Genomic DNA, 11,322 nt, shown 5'->3' on the forward strand with positions numbered 1-11,322 from the left:
AAGACCATGACCTGAGCCGAAGGCAGAGGCTTAACCCACTGATCCACCCAGGCGCCCCAGGAGATCAATCTTTTTCTATAAAAGCCTTCAATTGATTGGATGAGACCCTCTCATATTATGGACAGCAATCTCCTTTACTCAATGCCCACTAATTTAAATGTCAATCTCGTCTAAAAACACCCTCATGGAAACATCGAGAATAATGTGTGACCACATATGTAGGTACTGTGACTAGGTTGAGAGTCAGGTTGACAGAAAATTAACCATCAGAGTATCCTTTATTTTTTATTTGCTGAATTTGGCAACCTATTTCAGGGGTCTCAACTGAGTTTCTAAGAGTTTAAGTTGCCTCCTTAGCTGATCTATTTCTTTAACAATGTAAAACTAGTACTATTTACTAGTATATTTTTTTTGCTTTGTTTTTTTCATTGCTTTGGAAGCAAACATATATTTTTCTAATATATTTTCTTAACTGCTGTCCTGTGAGATCTCCCATATGAGATAGGAAATCAGTCTTTCAAAGTCTTTACTATTTAAACGAATTATATCCATCTTCTCCTTCCTGGGTTGGATTACCCCCCCCCCCAGGAAGATTCCCGTGAAGTTACACAGGCTCAAACCTGGACTTGATCTCTTCTTATTCCGCATGCCTTTTCCTATAATATGTCCCCTTTAATATGTCTTATCTTCACTGGATCTTTCTTTGAAATGCTGATTCTATAAATTTCTGGAATGTTACCTGAAGGCAAAGCAATACTGTACCACCACCTCTAATGATTTCATCACTTTGAAACTCACCTAAGAATGCTTTAAATATTTTGTGTTGATTTTCTGCCTTCTACTCTTAAATTTGTCAGATTCGCTGGACCGTTGGTGTAGTCCTCTATTCTTCAAGTTGTGATTCCTAATTGCTGTTACTCTGGGCTTTTTATCCACAGCTGTAAAAGGCCACATCCTCCATTCCTCTGATTCTGCCTTCTCTCAGGGGTTCATTCTAGATTGCTTGCTGAAATTCCCTCACTCCGCTTCGTTTAGATTTCTTTAGGTTCCAGTCACAACTGTTTGACTTAGTATAGCTGAAACATCTACTTTTCTACTTATCTCTTTCAATTTAGTCAGAGTTGGGTCTACCCGTTTCCTTTTAGTATTTGTTTCTTTCAGTCTTCAAGATCCTATTTTCTGCTTCATAGCTGCCTAATCTATTTCATACGCTCAGTATTTCTCCTAAATAAATCCCTTTTTTTCTCCAAAATAATCAGCCAGTTTTCCTTTATTTTGTTTTTATTTTTCTATTGCTTCTGTTCTGATAATAAAACTGAACCTCTTTTCACACCACCCTAATTCTTTCTGAATACCCTACACAAATTCAACTTCTAAAGACTAAGTGCTCCACACACAGGCTTTACTATTTCCTTGTATATCCTTTAGGTATACAGTAATTTAAATGACTTGTTTATTATCTTTTTCAGTTCCACCTAGGAGAGGGCATATTTTCATCATTGTAAGGGCTCACTTTAATTTTTCATTTGTTTACTAGTCATATTCATTATCCTTCTATGGGTGCTTACACAATGAGTGTTTTCTGAATTAAAAGGCAAGGACAATTCTCTTGGGATTATTCAGCCCAAGCTCACAGTCATAACAGTAGTAACTCTGACACTGGCTACTATTCACTAAAGTCAACAAGGCCAATACAGTCCCATTTCCAAACCATGCTCCAGAAAACAACCACTTGCTTGAGAATAAAACTGCTGTGAACTATAAGAAACACCTGAGTAGGGGCGCCTGGGTGGCTCAGTGGGTTAAGCCGCTGCCTTCGGCTCAGGTCATGGTCTCAGGGTCCTGGGATCGAGCCCCGCATCTGGCTCTCTGCTCAGCAGGGAGCCTGCTTCCTCCTCTCTCTGCCTGCCTCTCTGCCTGCTTGTGATCTCTCTGTCAAATAAATAAATAAAATCTTAAAAAAAAAAAAAAAAAAAAAAAAAAGAAACACCTGAGTCAAATCCTGCGTGGCCCACTTGCTAAAGCTGAAAGCCCATAGCCATATGTCCTGGTCCCATCAAAAACTTCCCCAGGTATAATTTGAATCACCAAATCTACTTTTTGTCTATGTATGCTTATTGCTGATAAAACCAACATTGGAGAATGTGAATCAAATATGTGGCTACAGTCTGAAAATTAGCCCACCTAGTCTCTGAGGCCTTGGAGAGTAAAACCAAATGTTCACAGGCAGACTCCAGGAGGAAGAGAGAGTAAGGGCCTGAGCTCTGCATTTATGCTCAGTTCTTCAGAACCTAGCAAACTTCTTTCTATATCCATGGAAAAGAGAGTACAGGGCAAGAGCCTAGGAAGTTTAGGGAAAATGCCTCCTCATGGAATCCTGAGAAGTAAGCTATAAGTCTGTCTCCTCCTACCACAATTCTGTGTCACTTATAACAATTAACATCTCTGACAAAAGTTTTTGTGGGCTCAGTCTGCCATGATGTGACTATACATCAATACCTAGAACATCTGTTTCAGAATGAAAGGCAACACAGAAAGCTTCTCCTGATAGAATTTACACATCCATGTGGTACCATAACTCCATGCAGATTGTCCTGTATTAGTTAAATTTAGTTTTCAACCCCCGTATTTTCTAATGTTGATGCCACCTCCCTGGTACCTAACAAAATTGATCCCCTGTCAAAATACTTGATCCAGAATGACTTCCAAACCATGCCTCAGAAAGCAAAGGCTCTATGCAAAGCTGCCATTATCTAAATCAACAAGAAGTCTCCCATAATTTGATAATCCCATCTGATTCTCCTATTATTATATCTGCTCTCCAGGAACATATAGAAAATTGCAGAAAATTTCTAGAATCCTTTCTTATCCCCCAAACCAAGTATGTTGCATTCTATTTCTGTTTTAGACAACCCTATAATTAAGATTTTGAGCAACCATATTTCATGACATCATTGAGATGCCACTGTATTTTTGTCTCCCTCTATCCCTTTAAAAAGGGATAGTCATCCTCTATGTTCATTTGCTTAATTTCTTAAATTCTGCATATGAATGAAATCATACTGTGTTTGTCTTTCTCTCACTGACTTGTTTCACATAGTGTAATACACTCTAGCTCTATCCAGGTCATTGCAAATGGCAAGGTTTCATTTTTTTGATAGCTGAGTAATATTCCATTGTATATGTATATATGTATACCACATCTTTTATTTTTATTTTTATTTTTTTTTTAGGGAGAGAAAATTGTAAGCAGGCTCCACAACCAGGGTATAGCCAGAGGTGGGGCTCGATCTCACTACCCTGATTGTGACCTGAGCCGAAACCAAGAGTTGGATGTTAATGGACTGAGCCACCCAGGCACCCTATACCATATCTTCTTTATCGATTTCATCAGTCAGTGGACATTTGGGCTCTTTCCCTAACTTGGCTATTGTTGATAATGCTGCTATAAACATTGGGGTGCATATATCCCTTTGAATCAGTATTTTTGTATCCTTTGAGTAATTACATCGAGGTGCAATTGCTGGCATTATAAGGTAGTTCTATTTTTAACTTTTTGAAGAACTTCCATACTGTTTTCTAGCGTGGCTGTACCAGTTTGCACTCCCACCAATAGTGGGAGAAGGTTCCCCTTTTTCCACATTCTCAATAAAATACCTGTTGTTTCCTGTGTTGGTAATTTTAGCCATTCTGCCAGGTGTGAGGTGATAGCACATGGTGATTTTGACTTGCACTTCCCTGATGATGAGTGATGCTGGGCATCTTTTCATGTGTCTTATACCCTTCGGGATATCTTCTTTGGAAAAATGTCCATCCATGTCTTCTGCCCATTTTTTAATTGGATTATTTGTTGTTTTGGGTGCTGAGTTTTAGAAGTTCTTTATAGTTCTTCTGTAGAAGTTCTATGGAACTTCTTTATAAGTTTTTTGGATACTAATTCTTTATCAACTATGTCATTTGCAAATATCTTCTCCCATTCTGTAGGCTATCTTTTAGTTTTGTTGATTGTTTCCTTCATTGTGCAGAAACTTGTTATTTTGATAAAGTCCCAATAGTATATTTTTGCTTTTGTTTCCTTTGCCTCTGGAGACATGTCTAGTAAGAAATTGCTACAGCCAAAGTCAAAGTGTTTGCTGCCTGTGTTCTCCTCTAGGATTTTGATGGTTTTAGATCTCACATTTAGGTCTTTCATCCATTTTGAGTTTATTTTTTGTATGGTCCAAGAAAGTGGTCTAGTTTCACTCTTCTGAATGTTGCTGTCCTGTTTTCCCAACACCATTTGTTGAGGAGACTGTCTTTTTCTCATTGGATATTCTTTTCTGTTTTGTTGAAGATTAGTTGACCACATAGTTGTGGGTCCTTTTCTGGGTTTTCTATTCTGTTCCATTGACTTATGTCTCTTTTTGTGCCCACCATACAGTCTTGATGATGACAGCTTTATAATATAACTTGAAGTTTGGCATTGTGATGCCTCCAAGTTTTTCTTTTTCAAGATTGCTTTGGCTATTCAGGGTCTTTTGTTGTTCCATAAATATTTTAGGATTGTTTGTTCTAGTTCTGTGAAAAATGCTAGTGGTATTTTGATACAGATTGTATCAAATGGGTATATTGTTTTGGATAATGTAAACACTTAACAATATTTGTTCTTCCAATCCATGATCATGGAATGTTTTTCCACTTCTTTGTGTCCTCTTCAATTTCTTTCATAAGTGTTCTATAGTTTCCAGAGTACAGATCTTTTATCTCTTTGGTTAGGCTTGTTCCTAGGTATCTTATGGGTTTTGGTGCAATTGTAAATGTGATTGATCCCTTGATTTCTCTTTTTGCTGCTTCATTATTGTTGTATAGAAATGCAACACATTTCTGTACATTGATTTTTATATCCTGCAACTTTTCTGAATTCATGTATCAGATTTATCATTTTTTTTGGTGAAGTCTTTTGGGTTTTCTACATAGAATGTCATGTTGTCTGTGAATAGTAAAAGTTTGACTTCTTTATTGCTGATTTGGATGGCTTTTATTTCTTTTTGTTGTCTGATTGCTGAGGCTAGAACCTCCAGTACTATGTTAAATGACAGTGATGAGAGTGGACATCCCTGTCTTGTTCCTGACCATAAAGAAGAAGCTCTCAGTTTCTCACCACTGAGGCTGATATTAGCTGTGAGTCTTTCATTTATGGCCTTTATGATGTTGAGGTATGTTCGCTCTATCCCTACTTTGTTGAGGGGTTTTTGCCACATGAATAAAAGAAAGGATAAGAACCGTATGATCCTCTCAATAGATTCAGAAAAAGTGTTTGATAAAATACAGCATCAAATTAATTTTTTTAATTGTACCAGATAAAATTGTACCTGTGGTTTTAAAATTATGGATAAAAGATACAGACCAACCTTTAAGAAACTTCCTCTCTGAATCATCAAATCAGACTTAATAGAAAGGAACCAAGAAGAGTATTAAGAGAATAACATATCAGTTAGAAAATCAATGCAGCTTAAATGTTTCAGGTTTATTGGAATGAAGTTAGCATAAAATACCCCCCAAAAGCAAAAATAGTATTAGTAGAATGTTGATTTGTGAAATTTGCTTCACTAGACTTTCAGTTCTGTGGAGACAGGGATGGTGTGTCTGTTCTGTCTACATCACCAATGCTGAGCCCAGTGCCTGACACATGGAGATGTTTGGTAAATGCTTACTTATTAAATGAATTAATTAATGAGCAGCAGAAGACATCTGCATTAAAAAAAAATACAGACACTTCAGTTTGTTTGTTTTTTTAATCTATCACTGATGCTAAAATGAAAAAGAAAATCATTAAATTGATAGCATGTTAAAGCCAGTGGTATATTTACGGATTCATGTTCCTTGGAGTTTACTGATGGACTCATTAACATCTAAAACTCTGATTAATATCTAAAACATCTGAAAACATGAGGCTGTTTTTATATGTAGAATGACTAATTGTTTCTATGAAGTAAAAGTTCCAAAAGCAAGGAATGTATTCTAGTCCCTTTGGAAGATTCTCTAGTTTTATTAAAGAAAAATATTTAATCAGAGCATGCTTTTTGAAAAAGTTGGCTTAATTTGTTTTCAAATTGATACACAGAGGGTATCCATATTTAAAGATTCTAAAATGGGGGCACCAGGGTGAGTCAGTCTGTTAAGTGTCTGACTCAACTTTGGCTCAGATCATAATTTCAGGGTCATGAGATCAAGCCCAGCAATGGGCTTAGCATGGGGTTCCATGCTGAGTATGGAGGCTGCTTGATTTTCCCTCTCTCTCCTTCTCTGTCTGACCCCCCTACCTCTCTCAAAAAAGAAGAAAATGTTCTAAAAGGTTCTAAAATGACATTTGTTTATTCTTTCTTTTGTCTACAAAAGTCAGTGTTGTACAGGCCAAAAGAAAGTACATTTTATATGTTTTAACTGTTTCAACTAATGGTGTGCCCATATGGTACAAAGTGCAGAAAGTCTTGCTCTAATTTCTGGTTTTTTGTTTTTTGTTTTTTTAAAAGATTTTATTTATTTATTTGACAGAGATCACAAGTAGGCAGAGAGACAGGCAGAGAGAGAGAGGAGAAAGCCCGCTCCCTGCTGAGCAGAGAGCCCGATGCGGGGCTCGATCCCTGGACCCTGGGATCATGAGCTGAGCCGAAGGCAGAGGCTTTAACCCACTGAGCCACCCAGGTGCCCCCTAATTTCTGTTTTTAAATTAATTTACATTTTTTATAACAAATGCCCTAAAACCAGGCATTGTGTTGCTTTAGTTCATGTGAGTTTAAACATCCCGCCTCAAGACTAAATCTAAATATTCTTCTTAATTTTAAATGTGAAAATATATGTGACTTGTTGTGTCATTCGACTGCATGCCTGGAGAGTGACTAATGTTACCTATGTGTTCATGGGTCATCACACACCATGTTTAATCAAGAACATATTTTGACCTCTGGTATTTGACATGTCACATGCCTATCAGTTTCTTGTCAGGCAAGATAGAACACATCATAAAGGGTGTCAGTTCTTATTGCTCTCTTATGGAGCCAAACACTACAGATGACAGTAAATATGACATCTTTTGTGATCAGCAACACTTTTGCTGGCATCCTGTTATTAATAATACTCTGGCTAGACTGTATTACCAAGGATGATCCATGTTGGAACGATAGCTCCTGCATCATTGGTCACAAAATGATTTTTAAGCCTCAGAAAAGGCTTTTTGTTTTTCAAGGTTTTTTTTTTCCCCCTTCAGGCAAGCAATTAACTAAACTGGTTACAAAGTAATTGGGAAGAGGAAGAAGGGAAAAGTGACTATTAAAAGCTCACTTTTAAATTCTTGACTCAAAGGCTATATTTACCAATTTTTAAGGAACACGGTGCATACTGAAGGGTATTAAGACTCAGTATGATAGAAAGGTGAACTTAAAAATTATAAATAATGCAAAAATGATATTTGGGTATATAATTATAGCAATTGGGACACTTATTACTGAGATGAATATTTCGATGATATGTGAAATATAGACAGTATTCCAGGCATAGTATAATACTTGCTTAATAGCCATAATGACCTTTTTGTTCAAAAAAAAATCAGTAACAGTCAGGAAAGGACGAGCAGTTTTATGACTAGCATTATCCAGACAATTTTTTTTTCCCTTCTAGGATCAATTGCAATGTTTATTACATAGATGTAATTTATATTTCTGGTGTTACATATTATGTATACCACCACTGAATAAAGTTCACTAGATGACCTATTCCCTGGCTTACTGATCCTCCTTCATAGAATACAGTCTTTAATTACTTAATGCTTTTTAGCTCTTGTGAAACCCTAGAAGATTCTGGAGAGAAAACACCAAAACTTTTATATACAGAGGCTTTATATTCACAAACCACAGTTTATTTTTACCTTGTCCTGATTTATTTTTTTCTTGGAAAAAAAGATTTTATTTTTTGGAAAATCTCACAAAAACATTCTCTCGTGACATCATTTTTAAAGATTATACACGGTTAAAAGCTGATAATTTACTATTTCTAATTGTTTAATGCTTCAAGACAAAAACAAATAAATCTTATTTCCCTTTGTTTTATAAAATTGGTACTCTATTTTTGGATTTCCAATTTCAAGTCTAGATGTTTTAGACTTTAAACATTTAGACATTTAGACATTTAAACATTTAGACATTTAAAAATTTTAAATGGGACTATGAGAATTGAAGTTACTTTTTAATCTTAAATTGCACTTGTTACCTTATCTATCCAAGGATGCCATACTTTTAGAGTCTTTTATGATAGCACACAAGTTACATATTTACATATCTATGTCAGAATAACTTGAAATCTGATATATGGAAACTATTCAACAGATTATATAATTGTTGCTTCAAATTCTCAAAATTGTGTAAATGTGTGTATGTGTATGTAAACATATGTACTATATATATAATGCATATGTTAACATACATTAACTTAATTGTGAGCCTTGTTTTTTAATTAACAACAATGATTTATCATAAAAGGCTATGAACATAAAAGTATAGATAGAGGTTATCATGCACCTGACTTAATCACTTATGTTTACCAAAATGTCTTCCAATTCTTCTTAAACTTGAAAAAGTAGTGCTTGGTCAGTTGTCTTATTTAAAGGTATTCTTGGTTAAAAGATACATAAATAAACTAATTAACCCCCTTTGAGAATCTTATATCAGAATTAGTGAGCTTCCTTAAAACAGGCTAAAAAAATTTGTAGCCTATGCTTTTCCTTTATTGCCTTTCCGGGAAGCAAAAAGTTACATTAATTCTAGTCTCTTAATAAGTCTTTTCTTTCTTTTCTTTTCCTTTTTATGATTTCTATTTTTTTTACTCTTTTTTCAAAAGAAAAATCAATCAAGGAATAATTTTCTTCCAATAAACAAATATCTATAATAGCTAGAACTTTATTTATACTTAAAAATTTAGGAAACTTATAAGTAAACATACATTAATATTTTAAAGGCAAAAAAGAGAATAAAATACATTTTAGGAAGCATTCGAAAGCTATTTTGGAAATTGTAGAATTACTATATCAAATAAATTACCATAATTTTGGCTTTGGGCAACTTTAATTTCTCTATGTCTCTATTTCCTCATCCATAGAATAGGAAATATAGTACTGCTTCATACTGCTTCTGTTATTGTGAGTTTTAATATTATAAGAAGACTTTTCTGCACAGTTGGGACTATTCATAGCTATATGTAATTTTAAATTAATTTTTATTTTATGAGTTAAATTTTTTACATTTAAGTCTAGTTTCTCAGTAATTTTTTTAAAAGCTAAATATCCAAATCTTATTCTGTATATAAATCTGGTACATTCCAACAATCACTTTAAAACTTTACTATTTAGTGGGTGCCTGGGTGGCTTGGTCAGTTAAGCATCCCTTGATTTCGGCTCCTGTCATGATCTCAGGGTGGTGAGATTGAGCCCCAAGTCGGGCTCCCACTCAGCAAGGAGTCTGTTTGAGATTCTCTCTGCCTCTCCTTCTGCCTCTTCCCCTGTGCATACCCATACATGCCCCCTCCTCAAGTAAATAAATAAATCTTTTTTTAAAAACTTAATTATTTAAAATCTGTTCAATTTTTTTTTAAAGATTTTATTTATTTGACAGACAGAGATCACAAGTAGTCAGAGAGGCAGGCAGAGAGAGAAAGAGGGGGAAGCAGGCTCCTGCTGAGCAGGGAGCCTGATGTGGGGCTCGATCCCAGGACCCTGGGATCATGACCTGAGCCAAAGGCAGAGGCTTTAACCCACTGAGCCACCCAGGCGCCCCTAAAATCTGTTAAATTTTAAAAATATTTTTATTTTCTTCATAAATCTAATACATTTTATCTTCTTTATCAGGTCTTCAAGCCCTGATATAACAAGCAAAACCTCCCTAGGCACTTAAACCACTCTTGTAGATCTAATCGATTAAATGTATAAATATGGTATATTTCAAGTTCTTTTAGGCATCACAATACTATTGTTAACCAACTAAATAAAATTCCCTTACCAATTTCAGATAAACATCTGTAGGGGCAGAAAACTTTCCCTATCTTCCCTTCCATGTGCTTTGTTTGGCCTAATAATTAAACTGACACAGATTAACAAAAAACAATTAATTTTGTAGACAAAAGAAAGAATAAACAAAGAAAGAATAAATTTGCGAAGAATTGACAAAGAGGTTTGGGCTTAGAGTAGTAAATTATTGAAAAGGTAGTAATATTTGTCTGCACTGCCTTCTCAGGCCCATAATTCCCTGTCTCTGGTGATAAAGATGCCTTCTACTCTCCTGGTACAGGGAAGGTACTTTCCACGTGGGAGATTTGTTTCCTGCTTTAGGGGACAAAGGCCATTTTTGTATCAGCTGTTTCTGAAGTAATTTTAATTCGAAATAATCAATATGCCAAAGTGGCATATTTTGGGGTTGCTATTCTGCTCCCCTTCACATTACAATTCATTTCTCATTTCATTCGGAATCACACATTCTTATGCCCTCATATGTCAATTTTTTTGAATATTATAAACATATAATATCATTTATAAATTTCTCTTAAGTTAAACTCAAAATTATGATTAATTTTTAAAAATTTTTAAAATGTTTTAATTTTTTATTAACATTCAATGTATTATTAGCCCCAGGGGTACAGGTCTGTGAATCGCCAGTTTACACACTTCACATTACTCACCATAGCACATATCCTCCCCAACGTCCATGCATGATCTTAATTTTTAATTTGTAAATTTCCCCAGAATTAGAAAGACACTTATACCTACTTCTTAGACAGCTTTACCATTACAGTACTAACCCCAAACCTTAGCATTTTCAATAGCAAAATTTATTTTTCACTATTATTACATGTTGGCTACATATTGGCTGGGGTTCTGCTCTGAATTCTCTCTGTTCCAGAATCTAGAAAGAAAATGGAGCTTAAAGCTAGGGTTTGCCACAGACAACAAATAGTACTATTAGCAGCAGAGGCTGATGTAAAACTTTCCCTTGGCTTATATTTCCATTAGCCAAAGTAAGTCACATGGCCTCAGCTAACATTGGGACAAGAGCTATGATCGTCCCAAAGAAAAGACACCTATAGGATCCTGATAGCATGGGAAAATGCTTCAAATATTTTGATCAAACAATGCATTCTACAACACCTTTTCTCAAAAAACAAAAGTCATTTTATTACCTAATTATTTCTTTTTTTTTTTAATTTTATTTTTTATAAACATATAATATATTTTTATCCCCAGGGGTACAGGTCTGTGAATCGCCAGGTTTACACACTTCACAGCACTCACCATAGCACATA

This window comes from Enhydra lutris, unplaced genomic scaffold (genome assembly GCF_002288905.1).
Source record: "Enhydra lutris kenyoni isolate GAN:26980312 unplaced genomic scaffold, ASM228890v2 scaffoldscaffold9, whole genome shotgun sequence".
NCBI lineage: Eukaryota > Metazoa > Chordata > Mammalia > Carnivora > Mustelidae > Enhydra > Enhydra lutris.